This window comes from Strix aluco, chromosome 1, assembly GCF_031877795.1.
Source record: "Strix aluco isolate bStrAlu1 chromosome 1, bStrAlu1.hap1, whole genome shotgun sequence".
NCBI lineage: Eukaryota > Metazoa > Chordata > Aves > Strigiformes > Strigidae > Strix > Strix aluco.
Genome location: NC_133931.1, coordinates 52,670,313 through 52,689,522, shown reverse-complemented (window position 1 = coordinate 52,689,522; position 19,210 = coordinate 52,670,313). Strand labels below are relative to the sequence as shown.

The following is a 19,210-nucleotide window of genomic DNA, read 5'->3' as shown; positions in this document are numbered from 1 at the left end:
AGTAATATTTTAGAGCTGAGTTTCAGTCTGTAATAGCTCTAAGCAAATTCAATCTGCTTAAATAAATGTACATTCACAAAATAAAGTCTTGATCAAGCAAAGTAAAAATACAAATTTTAGAAGCATTATGTTTGGTACCATTCTTTGTCCCACACAACTGAAGGATGGGCTGCCCTCTTTTTTTGAAAAAGAGTTGAAAAGCAGGGAATGGGCAACAGTCAGCATACCAAATTTTGGTCCAATCTTTGTCTGTGTGATGACATTGACTCTGTGAGGCTCCACTGGAGCAGGTACAAAGATAACTTGGCCTCGCTACTGTAACAAAGTAACACAGATTAATCTGCAATTTATCTTGAAGACAGAGTGAGCCAATGGGAACTGGCACTGAACCTGAACACTGAGCCTTAATGAAAATTCAAGGCAATGTTTTTCACTTTGTAAAATTGCCAGGTACTATTCAGCTGAGTTAAGAAGACACAGGCCCTCAGTCTTTCTTTTTGCAACACATTAAGCATCCTTGTTGAAATGCAACACTGTTAATTTAGGACACCCTCAATACTACAGTGGCATTTTATCTGTTAATAGGTGTCAGACTGGATAACATAGTATGTCTGGGCACTCAGCTTTCCACATTCTGCTGCCTGCTAGATGAAAAAGGTGAAAAAAACAGTAATAGACCTACAGGCTGCAGAAAAACTCAGCATGAATGTGAACGTCCCTCGAGTGTGTAGCCCTGAAGCGGAGGTTGCCCCACACTCTCTGCAGCGACTGTCCCCCTTCGATGACAGAGTCACTGCCGTGCTGCAGATTCCCAAACGTGCCCTTACCCCTTCTCCCCGCGTGGCAGAGTCGTGGCTGCAAGCAGAGCACAGCCGCCCCTGGCTGTGACTAATGTGGTGAATGCTTCAAGTTAAAGCTCACAGGGAGGCAGGTTTCTTGTCTGTAAAAGACTGATGCGTTGATTATCCATTATGCCATGTAAAGCTGACAAAAAAATAATTTTTGTCTCTGTTCTCTTGCAAGTTGCAGGAACCATCCCAACAGATGCAGATAAAGGAAAGTTTACAAGAAAACTTACTTAAGCCTTCATGCACAGTTGTGCAGTACTTCTAACAATCTTCTAGTATATCATTTATTATATCATTCATTATATTTTTTTGATTGCTTCAAACAATCCTGAAATGCAGCATTTAATTTTATTGCCATAAGGAAGGGATGCAAATACAGCAGAAAGTACGCTCAGAATAGGGACTGTAGGGACCAGATGGGTCTCAGTAGTTTTCTGTGAATATCAAGTGAGGTCCATGTTAAAAAAGTACTTCAGTAAATAGCTTCTACAAGCCTGTCAAATTTAGTACTTTCCAGTGTCCTAGAGAATGCTCCTGTTTCAGATTCTGGTCCTAAAACTTTACTTTCCATACTGTACCTTTTAGTAGTCACTAGCATTGTCATCACATTTTCATTGATTTGTGTAGTCACGATACGTGAGGTTTAGTACTATTATCTTTTCCCAATCTGTATTAATTGACTGAAACGTTCTTCCCTCATACTTTTCCATATGCTTTCTCTACACTTTAAGGAAAAAGTGGCACTTTGTTAAAAAGAGCTTACCTCCAGAATTTGGTGAGCATCTCCGAAGAAGTTCCTGCAGACCTTCTTTAGGACTTTGATTCAGTACGTTTATTTAAAGGGGGAAAAAAAAAAAAAAAAAAAGAAGGTCAAGATGAGAAATGTGTCCTTTCACCCCTAGGTAAGAGACATATACTTGCCTTGGTTGTTGCCTCTCCAGATGAGTACCCGAATGACAGGAGACCCTGGCTGAGGATAGCCAGGTTGCACACTGGAGATAGTGCCCACTCTCAGGGAAAGCAACAGAGTGATTTCTCAGTGGTAGTGTTTCACAAACAGGACTGAAGATAAGTCACCAAAGCTCTTAGCATTTTCTGGCAGCGTTACAGGGCCATGATTCAACATAATGGACTGTCCCTGAGCAGTTTCTCCCATTGTATTAATAGAAACAAGTTTTTAATTAGCCTCCAGCCTTTATTCCTTTTGATTCACTCTATTGTGTTTCTTGAACAAACAGACTTACTACATGTTTTATAAGGAAAAAAAAAAATCTCTGGTGTTCCAGCATACAGAGCTATGCTGACCCTTATCATCTGCTGTCCCCATCCAGTGCCATAAAACATCTGGGAGGGTTATCTGCTCACTCCCTGTCTTAATTCTGAGCGCAGCTGGAACTGAAAAGCATGTCCCCTTCAGGGCAGTAAGATGCCTTGTCGTCACCATTAATTTCCCCTAAAGACATGTATTTTCTGTGCAGCAGGCCAGAGCAGAGACACACCTATTTCCATTTGTAGGGATTAGAGCCAAAACACTTAAATACTTTGACCTCTTGTGTATGATAGGCTGTACAATTCTATCCAGTTACTCCCGTATGAAGTCCAATGACTTTGTTTTTGGCTAAAGCATATCTTTTAAATGAGGAGTCAAGCTTGATCTGAAGATGTTAAAATACAGGGAATCCCCTGTGATCGTAATTTGTTCCAGTTGTAATCACCCCCACTGCTTGAATTTTTGCTTCATTTCCAAGAGCCATCTTTCTACCTCCAACTTGTAGCCAGGGGTGTAAGTTACTCCTTCTGCCTCTTAATAAAAGTGTCCTTTAGTGCCAGTGCTCCATTAAAGCACCTAGGGTCTGCAGCCAAGTCTTCTATTTTCCTTTTTTTAAATGTTTTCTTCAAGTAAGAAAAGCATTTGGTTCAATTTATGCCTTGCTCTGTAAACCCCAGTCCCCTTGTAAGACCTGTAGTGGGCAAAATGGCTGGTAAGACTTGCAGCCTTGCCCCTACAGACATGAGAAGCTCAAGAGCAGCTCCCTCCCGTATGTGCTACCTTGCAGCTGCTGGCCCTCGAAACTTCTCACCCCAGCAGGAGCTGCCCTTGTTCACCAGCCCCAGGAGACCTTTTCTCTTGACCTCTACATGACCAGCCTGGCCCAGAGACACTGAGTTTGTCCAAGGTTGTCCAGGTTCCAGGTCTGTCTCCAACATGAGAAGGCTGTGAGTTGGGCTTTTGGGGTCCCTGCGTCAAACTGGGTGCCCATCAATGCTGCAGTGCCCAAGACCTGTCCAACTGCCAGCTCATTGCAGCAAGACAGGAAGTTGGATCTCCCCTTTATTGCCCTAACATCTAGTCTTTGGTAGCTTTCTTGTCATCTCACTCCTGTTATCCTTTTTGGAGCCACTGCTCTCCAAGCACAGCACACAGGGTTTATGCTTTTTGTTCCCACCATACTCTTAGCTACATTGATGTTCACTTTTCTGTAAATGGTCCCAGCTTATCCTGTGATTCAACTTGCTTGAATGCCTGCCCTGTACTCACCATTAGCTATGCTTTAAGTTTTGTGTTCCTTTGGAAACCTTACAAAGTTTATGTCCACGACTCAGAGAGGCCAAAGAAGGATCTCCCACAAACCTGGATGCCATTTTCAGACAGTACAAAATATTATGGAGCAGCTAAGCAGTAACTAATGAAATAATGATTAAAAATGAAGTGCTCTTCTGTCCCCTGGCTTCTGTCCATGTACAGCAAAATTTTGACCTGAGTTTGCTCATGCACCTTGGCAGAACACTTGGAGGAAATTTCCATTAGTACCTTTAACTTTTCTTTAACAAAGCTCTCAACAAAACAAGGAGTGGAAGAGAGAAGAACCTGCATAACAAATTGGACTACCCTTACAATTTCTACAGGAGTGTAACACTTTTGCTGGGCATATCCTCTCTCATCTTTTGATAAAGAGCTACCACAACATTTATCGAGCGGTTTACTCGCTTCTAGGGTTGCATTTGTATTATGTGCACAACTGTGCAACAACAACTTCTAAAATTGTACAGATGTTGATCTTGCCGGTAAAAAATAGTATTCATGTAATAGGATACGAAGGAGCTGAATCCATTCATTCACTTTAAGAATGTTTTGGAAAGTTTTTTTCGCAGCACTAAAGAAAGTCTTATTTAAGCTGTTTAGAGTAGTGTGTCATTCAAATGAGCAAACAGGACACCACTTTTCTTGTGCAGAACAACAAGAGCGTGCAAAGTAGTGAAAAACAGTAGTCTCTTATGTGCAAAGGCTACATCTTATGTGTCCAAACATTTCTTCCTTGGAAAGGCTCAAGTAAGATTCAGTCAGAGTACCAGGATGTGATGCATGAAGTATACTTGGCAAACAAAATACATCTTTCATTTAAAAAGAAGGTTCTGCTCAGACTGAAACCTCTGCTTTTCATGGTCTTGTTTGTGGTGTGTGCCTTTAGCTATAGTTTATGGTTTTCAGCATTTCCAACTCCGCTTTTCAGGAGTATATAGTTCAGACATGGAAAAATTCATCCTGGGCTGAAATTTGGCATACAAGGAACCAGCCAAGAAATAAATGTTCTAAGTCAAATTAAACTGCTGAGAAACAGACATTTTTATGGAATATTTTTACTCTTAATACATGAAAATTATTTTTCAGCCTATTATTTATAAGTCTTAGAGCAGTACAGGGACTCAGTGCCTGTGGACTCAAGACACAAGGAAGAGTTATTCTGAAGTTTATTGGATTTTGCTTAAATAGGTTATAGTGCTATGTGTTCATTTTAAGTTTCTACTGAGCTGCTACTTTGGCTGCTTCACCTGCTCTTCTGTTCTAGGCTTTTAGCTTGACATGGAATATAAGACATTTTCCAGCTCCCTGGTTGAGGGATACACCTACGCTGGTATAAATTGCATGTAACAGGGTGGAAGCCAGAGAGGTTACAGTTCTGTAACTGAAATTGTGATAAGGAACAAGAGTGTTTAGTGCAGTTTAGTGCTGAAAACATTTGACACTTGCATTGAGCAAATAAATTATAGTGTCTCCACACTTAGGTTGAAAGACTGTGGGTCAGGGGTGTGATGTATTTCTCTGTCGGAGTTCAAAAGAGCAGCTGCAGAGTATGGCATAAATAACAGCCGATATTGACTTGTGTGGGAGTGAAAAAGCAAGATGTATTGACCCTGAAGTTAAATATTGACCCCAGATTTGCTTGGGGTTTTTGGTTTTGTTTTTTTTTTTTTTGCTTCAAGGACCAATACATCTCAGTATTTGGCAAAAAATAAGAGTAGAAAAGCAAATTCAGGCTTGACACAAATGTGTGCAATACTATTAACTAAGTGTTTGCCACCTTTTACAATAAGTACAGAAAAGGACCTTTTGCCTCGTATTTTCAGTGGTATATCATATCAAAATAGGGAAACCTGATTATTACAGCCATTATTTGAGGACTTCAACATTGTTCAGAAAGCTAGAGATATCATAAAGTTACAAGTCTAGAAGAACATTGGAAACCCATGAAAAAGTTATAAGGCAGATAGTGTTTGTCATTAATGTCAGGAAGAACAATTTTTCAAAATAAAAAAATTTACACATCTGTCTGAGTTCACTCAGTTCCCTTCTTCCTTCTTTCCTGAACTGTTGCCCTTCAGAGAAGTAAACATTATTTTGAATTACCTTGGGATTGCCTTCACTGAAACACAAGCAAAGATTTGGGTTTGGGTTTTTTTGTTACACAGGATTGTAACTTTCTCAAGAACTTTAAATAATATGTTTATATAGCAATTAGGGAAGAAACACAGGTCTCCCTTACAACTTGTCGTCTGAAATAAAATTTACAAATTTCCACTTGTAGCTATAGATTTATATTATGCCTTCTGCTTCTTAATTAAAATGTCTTTTACTACCTGGGATTTTCTCTCCATCAAAGCACATAAAGTTTGTTGTGAAACCTTCTGATTTTTTAATTTATTCTTCTGGATAAGAACAGCAATTCAAGCCTCTCACTGTAAACCTCAATGCCCTGACAAGACTTGTAGCAATGAGCCTGAAATGCCTGGTATGACTTGAGTCCTCCGTCTGTAGATGTGGAATCTGAGGAGCCCCTGGCCTCATGGCAACTCCCTCCCCTATGTGCTGATCTGCAGCCAGAGACCCTAAAACTCTATGGCTCCATTAAAAAATATTTTCCAAATATTTAGTTTTCCATGATTTTGTAAGATATCAAGAAAAGGATTATAGCAAGGAGTTTCAGGAAGATTCTTATTATTGCAGGCATTATTACTGCTATTATTATTGTAACCGTACCAACATGTTTAATGCTTTGTTAGGGGGTGGTCTAATAAATTTCCAAGACATAAAAAAATGGCAGGTTGATACAAGGCATATGTACACCTTACAGATTTAGTAGGTTAATGCTTTTAATGGATTTGTCAACTGCTGTATTTCCATGATTGTAGTACAGTTTTCACCTACTTAACACAGTGATTGCATTGACACTAGGAAGGCAGCGGTAGGTGCTATGTAGGTAGGTAGTATGTCTGTGTGTTATACTCCTGGCTAGTCACTTACCCTGTCTGTGACTACAGTGCTCTGGATGTCCTTCTGCATAGCCTTTCCTCACTTGTAACAAGCAGATTTGATTCAGCAGTTTCCAGTGTTTGTCAAGACAGTGTAAATTTGCTTATTGTTTTATTAGGAGGGAAAACACAAAATGCCTTCATCAACCACACTTCCACCTCTATGCAGGAAACTTCTCGTACTATTTTATGGAATACAAATTTCCTCTCTAGATACAGGTGAATATTAAGCAGGGGAAAATCGCAGAAATTGTGGTGGTATTAGGTGGAAAAAGTCCATCTATCAGGGCTGTTTGCTCCTTACATTATACAGCCATTGCGCATTGGCACAACCATGTGAAAAATGTTCTGATTGCCTGAGGAATTCATTCTAAGTCTGCTTTTTATCCAGGAAATTGGATGCTGGTGAGGTTTTTATAAGCCAGGGTAATGGAAGAGCTCAGGAGTTGGAGATACTGCAGGACACAGAGAAGACAGGAGAGAGGGAAAATGGGAGAACAGAATGAGAAAACTGGAAGATGGTAGCTGCGTTGAGTCACGGTCCTTCCTCTTAGCTTAGAGATCCAGCTTCACAGAGGAAAACATCCATTTTGAAAAGATAAGATTCAGGAAAAGGAGGCAGACACTGAGGTGGGTTGGGGGAGGTTGGTTAGGTTGGAGGATGGAAACAGAATTTATTGTCTCTGCCATCAAGTCTGCAATATTTCTGAGGAAAAAGCCCTACTTTTAGAAAGTGGTTTTAGAAGGGCAGTGAAGTAAAAAATAAATCATAGCCCTGCCAGTCCCTCTCCTTTGGAGGTAATTTAATGCTGTGTCTCCATTTGGCCAAGGGGAGTAAGGCAGCACACTTCCAGAGGAGCAGTGTTTATACCTGGACATAATTTCTCTCCTGTAGTTGAACGGGTAGCCTCAGGAGACTAGGAATGCATTTACAGCCAGTGGATTTGTGACTGTGAGCTATGTTCGATGTGGTGCCTGCAGGAATCCTTTCTTCTCTGTTCGGTGTTGGTATCTCAGCCAGGCAGTCTTGATATCATCATGGAAAAAGCTAGTCAGAAGTGGCAATTTGCACTCACAGACATAATTAAATTAGTAGAGCAGGCTTCCATATCCATACTATGTTTTCTGCACTCATTTTTTTCTGTGAGGTCCTACTATGTTCTTCCCCATGGCCATCTTCATTTTTGGAGTCACGTTCCAAATAAGGAGCCTATGTAACTGCTAAGTACCCAGCACAAATAGAAACACCTTCACCTCTTCTTTTATGTGCACACAAGTCTTTTAAATTACAAATAATGTCCTCAGATAGACTTTTCAGTTGGAAAAGAGGCAATTTTTATTAGAATGCTTCTTAACAAAGGCAAAAGAATCCTTACCACTAAATCCAGTGAAGGGTGGATAAAGGTCTATATATTAATTTGAGACATCAAATCTTGATTAACTTTTTTCAAATCTGTAAATGTCAGCATTTCATTGCAGCTTTCCAGCTGGAACATGTAACAAAGCCTGTAGATACAGATACATCTGCATTTTAATGCTAACAAATCACAGTCCTTTCTCAAACTTTGCTTTTCCGCATGAAGTTGAGCATACCTGTTGGGCATACTTGTTCATAGCCTGTAGGCAATTATTTTTTTTCCTGCTGAAAGCCTCATCAAAAGTAGCTCTGTATTTTTCCCTAACGGAAAAGGATAAATACAGTTTTTATGCCATCAAATATGGTTGAAACTTTATTTTGTTCTTCTCCACTAGGTAGTGGAGGAGACAAAAATACCTGATGAATGAGAAGGGCATGCGGTATGCTCCTGACTGCCTAGTGAAAAATGTTTTAGATTCATATGAGTTACAAGAGTTTAAAAGCACACTTTGCAGAGACACATGGGATTTTATAATGTGCTTAAACGAATGACCTGTCTCAACCACATTAGGGGTGCATGTGTGCACGTATGTACCCGCACAGAAACTTAAGCGGAACAGATGGTTGCCGAGTATTCCCATTTAACTTGTGAAGGCACATAAAAAAAGTTTAATTTCTGTAGGTAGCTGGAATAACATTTGCTGCAGCATCAGTGAATACAGAAATGTTGCCTCATTGTGCGTGGCTGGAGTCTTCATTTGGCTAGGACGAGCTTTTCTTGTGTTGTAAAACAGTGATCCGATGTTTTTAGCATTGTCCTTAACATAATGTTAAAAATTGCAGAAGTTAGTAAAACAAAGGGTGAAAGCTTCCCATGAAGAGAATGGGTTTTCCACCTGTGCTCTGGATGACTTCACCACGTCCGCGGTGAGTCGCTCTGCAGTACAGGTGTCGCTGCTGGCAGTATCGGCACCTACCACGCTCACAGCCCTGGACGAGATCATGTTGCCCTCTTAAAGAAATATATATCAAAATCCACAAAGCATGGAGTTACTATTTTTCCTACCTACCAGTTAATGTAACACCGTTACTAGGGTCACTAACACCTAAATACTGTGTTATAAAAACAGAGAATGTTAAGGCAAATACACACTTTAAGTGTGTTACCTTTTTGATCCTTGCAGTTGAATGTAGTTTGAATTAAGACTAAAAATTGTGTACATTAATCATTAAATTACACCATCTTAATTAGGAGCTATGTTTCCTTGGGAAGCTTGTTTATTTCAGAATGGAGTGCCTGGACTTAGACAGAAATGGCATTACTTCACCAGCTGGCATAACTCTGAAGGACAGATCCCTTCTGTGACTTTGCTAATGCTTTGATCACTCTAGTTTTAATTAGCTCATTGAATGGAATATCCTCAGGTTGTCTTAGGAGGCTGTTGCACAAACCAAAGATCTAGCTTTGATCTCCCTATAGATCTGGCTATATATCTTCGTGTGAGTCAGTCTAAATTCTTCTCTATTGGGATACAGTTTGAGAGACGCTCTTTGCTGTGATGTATCATGGCTGTCTTGCCTGTCATTGAACAGGTCTTTAATTCATACATAACTTTTATCTTCTTTTAACTGTTCTAGTTTTCCTCTCATCTTCTGAACAGCCTAATTAGATTTTTGAGTTTAGTTCCAGAGACGTGCACTGAGTGATCCCTTGCTTGATTTTCAGTAACTGAGGATAGACACATCTCGCTTGTTCCAGACAGTTATTTAAAAGCACCAGCACTTACTGTTTTTTGTTCTGGTTTGAGTTAAGATCTAGACATGTCTTTAAATCTAATAGTCTGTGGGATGTTGGACCCTCTGGTAGTGTGATATTCTTACCACATTGCTATGGCTGCACCTTAAACTGTTGCAAATCCATTATTTTTCTTAAAATTTACCACACTGGTCCTTCAGTCCTGTTCATAATATTTGCCTAACATACAGTTCAGATACTCAGCAGTCTTTGCTTAGCCTGTGTTGTGGTTGGGCTTTTTGTATCCTTTCAATTAAGATATTTAGTGTTTAATCACAGTAGGACATTGTTTGGTAATACTATATAATTAAACGGTGATGGTTGTTGAAGTGTATAATTAGGATTTCTGACAAGTCATTGTGAATCTCTGGTCTACTGTGAAGAAGAACAAAGCCAGAGAGAAAATGCTGGCTGGGTTATATAAATAAGTGAGAGATGATGGTCAGGCTGAAAATGAGGGTTCTCCCCTCCTATAATGAAAGGGTTTGTGTACATTACATAGAATAAAGTATTTCTTAAGCTGAAAGCTTTCCAGAGATAATAGTGTTGGCCCTCTGAGGCTCTTTATTATGTCAGATGTGGGATTTGGATTTACAGGAAGCGGCTGCTGCCTCCGACAGACTCAGTCTGGTGGAGAAGAATTTGCCCGGCCTCCTCTGCATGCAGAGCTTTAGGCTGCAACCTGCAGATCATCAAGGGTGGGGTTTTTCCAAGGTGTCCCAAAGAAGGAAAGCCCCCATTTCCACAGAAATCCCCTGGACTTTTGGGACAAAGTGCCTCCCTCCAGCTTCAGGGACGAGGGACATGGTGACCCCTACCAGCCCCTGCCCCAGCCCCAGCATTGCCCCCTCAGTGGTGAGAACAGCTTTTCAGGGGCAGGATTATGAATAATCATGTAAATGGTGGATTATTCTATTGTCTTAAGTCTTAAGGAACAACTCCTCCCCACTTCTCTTTTTTTAACAGTCTAGGAATATGCTGTTCTCCTAAAATGCAAACTGAAAGTCTCTTGTAATTAGATAGCTGCAAGAATCACAGAATCATAGAATAGTTTGGGTTGGAAGGGACCTTTAAAGGTCATCTAGTCCAACCCTCCGGCAATGAGCAGGGACATCTCCAACTAGATCAGGTTGCTCAGAGCCCAGTCCAACCCGATCTTGAATGTTTCCAGGGAGGGGGCATCTACCACCTCCCTGGGCAACCTGTTCCAGTGTTTCACAACCGGCATCATAAAAAATTTCTTCCTTATATCTAGTCTGAATCTACCCTACTTTGGTTTAAAACTATTACCTCTTGTCCTATCGCAACAGGCCCTGCTAAAAAGTTTGTCCCCATCTTTCTTATAGGTCCCCTTTAAGTACTGTAAGGTTGCAGTAAGGTCTCCCTGGAGCCTTCTTTTCTCCAGGCTGAACAACCCCAACTGTCTCAGGCTGTCTTTATAGGAGAGGTGTTTCATCCATCTGCTCATCTTCATGGTTCTCCTCTGGACCTGCTCGAGCAGATCCATGTCTTTCCTGTACTGGGAGCCCCAGAGCTGGATGCAGTACTATGGATGAGGTCTCACCAGAGCAGAGCAGAGGAGAAGAATCACCCTTCTCAACCTACTGGCCACACTTCTGGTGCAGCCCAGGATATGGTTGGCTTTCTGGGCTGCAAGCACACCATTTCCAGCTCATGTCCAGCTTTTCATACATCAGCACCTCAAGTCCTTCCCTGCAGGGCTGCTCTCAATCCCTTCATCTCCCAGCCTGTATTGATACGGGGGGTTGCCCCAGCCCAGGTGCAGGACCATGCACTTGGAAAGAAAGGGGCACCAACATGAAGAAGAAATCCCACAGTGTGACGCTTAGGATAAAATTACAGGTACTGGCATCACTGGCAGGAGTCACACAGATCTTTTGAGGCATAAATTCTCAGAACAGGCTTTTGAGGTGTGTTTTTTCCTCCCTGGAGGTTATTCATACAAGCTGCTTGCTATGTAACGGGGCAATCAGGTTATGCAGGACACTGCAGAAATCTGTGAGGATGGAGTGGCTTGGGGTTGGTCCATTTATTTATTAAATTATGAAGAAAGAAGCTCTGTGTCTTGCAGTGTTTACTTGAAATATATAGTGGCTGTTCCGTCCTCTGTCTTGCTGCCATGTTTCATGATTTTCCACCTGGCATAGGAAAACTGGCACAAGTTAGGTGAGTACATACCTACCGCTTAGATTTCAAGTTTCGCTGCTTTAATTGCTTCCTAGTAAATAAACAGAAACTTTTTCAAAGTAAGCATAGCTTGCATTTATCCCCATTTGATTACAAAACCAGAAGCAAAACTAGTAAATTCTAGAACAAATGACAGCGGTTTTGCGCTAAATTTTTTTTCCAATGGCATTGTAAAAATCTGAGAATGAAGTTAAGCCGGCTGTTGCAATCCACCTGCCCACAAGCCAGCACTGCACCACCTGGGCAAGCAGGACCACTGCCGTAGCAGAGACAGGGCTTGCGAAGACTGTGGATGTGGGAGGAAGCCTTGCACTCACGTTCCCCCTAGGGCCAAGTGAAAGGGAAATCATGGCAAGAGACTGAGCGAGGAGTGAAGAAGGGGGTGACAGCGGACACAATTTGGTAGTATCACCCCTGTTTTATAATGTACAATAAAAGGCCTTGGTTTGCCTGGTCAAGAGCTCTTCCCCACAAAGCCCTGGGGATGGATGGGCACACGTGATGGAGCTGTGACATGAGGAACTGCTCAGTTTGAATGAAGGCAGGAGCATGGCTCTCCCAAACCAGGCACTTCACAACTGCAACCTAAGGGCTCGGTGCTCTCCTGCAGACCGGTCATGCAATAACCATGACGTTTGCTCTTTTAACCACACTTGCCCTCAGGAATGGTTGTCCAGTAGCATTTAGGTCACAGAGCCAGAGAGGGGCTGTGGCACTGTGCAGCGGCTGGAGGGGCAGCTGCTCAGAGCAGCCCTGGTACATGCTGTGCTTCTCACGGCTGCAGCCTCATGCTAAATGTCCATCCAATTACTTGGGGATGGGCATGGACCTTTATGCATTAGCTAGGAAAAATGTAGGACATCTATTTGCACTTAGCTCAAGTAATAGCCTTTATAATGTAAGAATATACTCTAAACTGAAGGAAGGAGATTTATCTCAAAACAGTAACTTTAAAAAAGCATGATCCAGTCTCAGTTTTTGTCATTTATAACCATTATAAAGAATGATTGCTTTCTGAGGTGGGGTTAGTCATATGGAGCCATCAAATCGTGTTTTGCTGATTGCAATGAAACCATTTATGGAGGATCAGAGGAATTGTTTTCATGAAGGTTAATAACCTGTGACACAGAAGAGAAGACAAAAATTTCACTTTGAATTTTGTGGCTGGATGGATCTAGAAATCTCAAAGCTATACAAAGTTTATTATTGGCAAAGATATGTCTGCTTTTGATTTGAGTGTGCTAATTGTGCTTTTGTGTCAGTACAAAAGCTTCTCTGTAAAAAATATATACACACGTATTTTTCTATATATTTGAACATAAATATGTGTGTGTGTATGCTTATATGCCTGAATTTTAAAATCCTCTCTGTCCTAAGAGACAGATTTACTTTCCTAATGGCTAGGCATGCAACTACCATTTTACACTTGGGTGCCTTAATTTAAGCACTTACAGCCAGGTTGTTCAAGGTATTTCGTTATTTAAACCTAGAGGTGGGTTCCTCATGGGATCATCTACTTTTGCTTAGTAAGATAGGCACCCACTGGGAGCTTGTTGTAATTCTACATGATTAAGTACCTCTCAGTATTTGATTCCTACCTATATCTTGAATTATAGAATCATAGAATGGTTTGGGTCAGAAGAGACCTTAAAGATCATTTAGTTCCAACCCCGCTTCCATGCGGGGACCTTCCCATGACCACGGGGTTGGAATTAGGTGGATGTAGTTTGCCTAGGCCCCTTTAAATATTAGTATTAGATCTAATGTTCATCAATTTTGAAAACATTAGCTATGAGAAATTTATCATTTGAAGGCTGTAAACTAGGCTTGCAGTCTTCCTTCTGAAATTCAAGGTATGTTATCTCTTTTCAATGAATCACACTGAGGAAAACCCCTCTTAACTAATATATGTATTTTTGTTTCCTGTACTACATTTCTTCAGTCATCTTGTCAGTACATTTTTTGTCTGGGTTACAAAGAGAACCTTGCATCTATGTTAAAACTGATCTGCTAGCAGAAATATTATGAAGCCACCTAAGATCCTGCAGCAAGAGCCAAGAAAAGGACACAAAGGCAAATACTTTTAAAGAAATTATTCAGCAAAAAAAATATGTGTGCATGTCATATTCGAGTGTTCTAAGACATGCTCCTGAAGCGTAATATAGATGAGGAATCAAGCATTTTGTAAGGTGGTTAGTCCATGTCAAAGAGCAAAGATATTTAGCCTCCCATTAAAAAACACAGAACAACAACAACAAAAAAACAACAAAAAACCCCAGCTCCTCCCCCAGCAAAACCTCTGCTTATCTGGAGCCCAAAAGGAATCTGCAGATGTATACCCCCTGTGTGAGAACAAAGTCTTCAGTCACTGGAATGCAATGCTATAAAAACAAATACTACAAAGCCTGGTAACAGGGGGATGTCTCACTTGCATATTTTTTTGTGACCATCTTGGTTTGCAGAGAAGGGGGTCCCCAAAGCATGTGAGCCAGCAGGATCTCTTTGTACTAGGTCGCTGTCTGTTTGGCCAGATGTCTTCCCAACAGTGAGATAGAAAAACCAGACCTCTTATTAAAATAAGTCAGGGAAAGGAATGGAAAAAAGCATGTGTCCAGCGAAACGAGGCACATTGTGTCCCATCTGATATTTATTAAACATTGATCAAATCAGCAATGAGAAATGCACATCATGCGGAAGTGACCCTGGCTCCCTGGGTTTGGAAGTTAGTGACAAATGTCTGGGAGCAGACCAACATTGAAAACACGTGTACACAGAGAGGAGCGTGCTGCACTAGGAGCAACAATAACAAACGGAGAAGAGCTGACTTCAGCTGAGAACCCCCTTTTGCAGTTTTTACATATGTTCTATTGATGGAATGGGCATGTAGGGTCTTTCCCTGTACATACACTCTACAGCTTTCTAGATGAGAGGTTACACATCTCCTGGAAGAACACTGCATTTTATGTAAACCATGAAAGCAAGCAGTCGAGTGGGTAAAATTGGGGAAATTTTGTCAAATTAAAACCCAAGCACGGGCTTCTTCAAGCACTGACTCAGCTTTTGTGATAAACCTGTGTGATTTTATGCCAGCCTGCTGGGTTTTGTGTAATCACAATGAGCGTTTGAAATCATCTCCCATCTGTTGTTGCTTAATGTTTTGGCTATCACATCCTTTCAGAGCAACCCTTCAATAAAAATAAATGTCCACACAGTGCAGACTAAATGCATCTCCTCTATCAGAGCAATCTTATTTGGGCTTGGTCCTTAAACAGAGTAGTGGGTAAGAGCAACAGGGCAAGTTGAAGTCAGGCTCCATACTTGAGGAGGTTGTGGAGCCCCAATTACACTGTGATTCATCCTTATACAGAGAGGGTTGCATTCCTGGCTTTTACCTTTGCTCATAGCCTGGATTATTTAGCTGCACAAAAAGACATCAGAATGAGTCTTCCAGACCTTTACCTCCAAGTACCTCTATCTTTAGTAATTTTTATATGGTTAGTGAACTAGAAAGTCAGCTGTTAGTAGCAACAGAGTTAAGAGCTATGTATTTGCAATAAAAAGTAGATTTAATAGCTCTGAAAGACTTTACTGTGTCCATCTCTAGGCAAAGGAAAACAAAAGAGCCTGTTAGAGATTTTTACTCCAGCCCTGGACCTGGGACATGTTAGATGAGGGCAGCGGGCGTTCGATGGCAGTCAGATGCAGTTTTAAGCTGACAGGCAGAAAGCGCCGGCAGGCAATGCGATACACACTTCCAGCCCAGCTTAGTTAATGGAATCACTCTAGCCTGTATGATCGCTTTAGTACACTGTGTTTATGTTATTGATACCAACAGCGCTGGACTGTTAAAGGATGGGAAGGTCTGGCTTTTGTTGGGGTGCTGTTCTGATGTCAGTTTGAAATACGCTGGAAGTAAAAGTTCCGAAAAGCCAAAGTGCTGTTTTATTGAACCAGCGATAGAGAGGACTGAGACAAGTGAAACAAGATCCTTGTGAAGCACTGGAACGTACATGATGCTAGATGCTGAACTGCAATATATCCAGTGACATCGGTGAGGTTTCAGCTCATTACACTACACAGGAAGCCAGAGTATGGTGACAGAAAGCAGGTCATGTCATAAAATGACTAATCTTAATACGAGACTGTAATCAAGTGAAACTTTTCTATGTGCAGTTGCTGTCAAAGGTTTTGTTTTTATTTCTGCCTTTCTCTGTGCTTTGTACCTCTGCAGTCTATCAGTCTTCCCAGTTATGGATCTGGTCCTGCTTCCGTTAACATTAAAATAGAGAGGATCAAGCTTTCTGGTATTTGTGTATTTAGAAGGTGAATGTGATGTGCTTTTTGCCCCAAGCTTCCTGTGTTTTTTGATATGTGAGTTGTTCAAAGACTTACAGGATTGGAATCTGAATTTTAAACACTTTGGAGGAGGTACCTTGCATTCAGTGCACAGGGACTCATTGAGCCCATTAGTACCAGCTAACAGCAGCAAGATGGTGTTCCAGACACTACAAGTTCCCACTGTGTAACAATATAAGGACATAGAGTGTATTATCAGTAAGTTCACAGATGACACCAAGTTAAGCGGGAGTGTCAATCTGCATGAAGATAGGGAGGCTCTACAGAGAGACTTGGATAGACTGGATTGGTGGGCCAACGTTAACGGGATGAGCTTAAACAAGGCCAAGTGCCAGGTCCTGCACTTGGGCCACAACAACCCCATGCATCGCTACAGGCTTGGGGAGGTGTGGCTGGAGAGCTGTCTGGAAGAGAAGGATCTGGGGGTTCTAATTGACAAGCAGCTGAACATGAGCCAGCAGTGTGCCCAGGTGGCCAAGAAAGCCAAGGGCATCCTGGCTTGTATTAGAAATAGTGTGACCAACAGAAGTAGGGAGGTGATAGTCCCCCTGTACTCTGCAGCGGTGAGGCCACACCTTGAGTATTGTGTCCAGTTTTGGGCACCTCAATACGAGAGAGATATCGAGGTGCTGGAGCGAGTGCAGAGGAGGGCAACGAAGCTGGTGAAGGACCTGGAGAACAAATCCTATGAGGAGCGATTGAAGGAGCTGGGACTGTTTAGTTTGAGGAGGAGAAGGCTGAGGGGAAACCTCATCACTCTCTACAACTACCTGAAAGGACACTGTAGAGAGGTTGGTGCTGGTCTCTTCTCACAGGTAATTAGCACTAAAACAAGAGGGAATGGCTTTAAACTGCAACAGGGGAGGTTTAGACTGGACATTAGGAAAAAAATTTTCACAGAAGGAGTGGTCAGACAGTGGAATAGGCTGCCCAGGGAGGGGGTGGAGTCACCATCCCTGGATGTGTTTAAGGGTCATTTGGATGAGATGCTCAGGGATATGGTGTAGGGGAGAACTTTGCAGAGTAGGGCTGATGGTTGGACTCGATGATCCAAAGGGTCTTTTCCAATCTGAATGATTCTGTGATTCTGTGAATATCAGTTTCTGAATACCTACTGCAAACCTTTAGAAAATTGCACTTTTCCTGTCCAGCTTTTTCAGCAAGCAGAGCTTCCCCATTAGCAAACTCCTTGAGACTGTCAACCAAACAAAGAAAACCAGCCCACACATCAGGATCCATAAGCAAACTTGGCTATGAATTATGGACCCTTCACCTTTTCTTTTGTGGTGCAGGAGTTATCTGCTCTCCAAACCCAAGTCACCAATAAATGGGCTATGCAACTGCCTGTCTCTGTGCCAGCTCCCTTCCTCCCCACCTACACAGGCAGGAGAGAAGCCTTTCTCCTCTGGAGTTTCTGTTCTTGGATATGATCTGTTCTTGGATTATGCTTACAAGTCTTCATTTCATTTTCCCCTAATGTTCCTGTTCCTGAAAAATGAACTGATCTTATGCCTATACCCTAAGGAACTCAAATCTATTACACCGCTTTCATCACATGGCAACAGAACATGATGTCACTGCTGAAAAGTTTAGAAAAAACATGAGATGACATAATGTGGAAAGTGGGCTGACCTGTGAGAGGTGCATTTCTGCCTTAGTCACGGCTAGTAGATGTTCAGAGGGAATTAAGGAAAATGCCTTGTCAAATAAACTTTGTATAAATCCTCTTCCTGAGTTGCTCCAATATGATAATCCCTCCTTCAAGTACTGCGGGCTTAAGAAAGTCACTGGAAAATGCTGTTCTTCGACAGAGAAATACAGTTGACTTAACTTGATATGTCAGTCACCCATCCTCCATGAACCCAGGGGAGGTGGCCCATGCTTTTCTCTTAAAAAATGAAAAATAAAAAACCACTCAGCAGAAGGTCATGAGTTGGGAAAAGCAAAATCAGCTGTGGGTTAGGCCTTGGGGGAAATATAAGTTACTCATAAAAAGCTATGGAGCAAGTTTTGATTAGTTAAGTAATCTGGTACGTAGAATTTATTAGAGCTTAAAGCTTTCCTGTGGGACTCCCCTAATAGTACACAAACAGAGTAAAATATCAAAGAAATGCATTTTCTGACAGACACAGAAAGCTACATTAATCCTGGCCTTAACGCACATCGGAAGGACGAATAAATCCCATCCATTCATTCAAGCATAGTGGTCCAGTTTTCATTTTTTTACACATTTGTGTTTCTGATGAATATCTTGGTAACTTAGTCAATGCTTCCAACACTGTTGAGCTGTTCCTGAGGAGCACGTAGAAAAAAGAGGAATATTGCTTCCCTAATAGACTCAAAGATACCAAACCATTCTGCAAAATGCTCAAATATAAAATAGTAAAGGCCTCTTTTCTGTCATCAACTTAAGGCCCTTTTTCTTAAACTTGTCCACAAGGGGAAATTCACCAGCATTTTTCTGTTGGTATAGATGTACCACTAGCTTTACCAGTATAGCACCCCTTTTTTTTCTGTGGAAATAGCATTCTCTGAAAAAAAGAAAAAAGGCGCTCTCATTATGGAAAGAAAGTGTTCACATGGTAACCATTTATGGTAGTGGTTACAAAGCAGGACCTGTACTCCTATCAGGTTTTCACAATGCTGTTTTATTTATGTATTTTCCTTCTGATGGAGCATTTACTGTCTCCTATTGCCCCTGTAGGGTGACTGAATGCTAAGAAAGAGGTGCTGCAGTGTGATGCTTGGCAGAGGAGATGCTAATAAACGTTTGACTTCCAAAGCTCAACATAATCTTGTTAGCACAATCAGAAAATAGTCCTGTCTCTCAGGAAAGCCACAGGTTTTCCAGTGAAGCAGAACCTACTTCTCTTCTATATGCTAAAGTCCCAAAGTGATTGTATCACTAAGCTGATGCTTTAACCACCGTGGAGGCTATTCTGGCAAAATAGGCAGACAGGCACCCATATATCATCTGCTTACATAAATAATTTGTTCTGTAGAAAATAGAGGAGGGGAAATGTGGAGATAAAACCTGCAATGTGTTCTTTACCATTG

At 41.4% G+C, this 19,210-nt stretch overlaps 1 protein-coding gene across 1 annotated transcript in view; it reads left to right on the top strand.

Moving 5' to 3' along the window:
* The window catches only part of COLEC12 (collectin subfamily member 12), a 106,112-nt gene that overhangs the window by 64,917 nt on the left and 21,985 nt on the right, over positions 1 to 19,210 (top strand). The gene's annotated exons all lie outside the window — the stretch shown is intronic.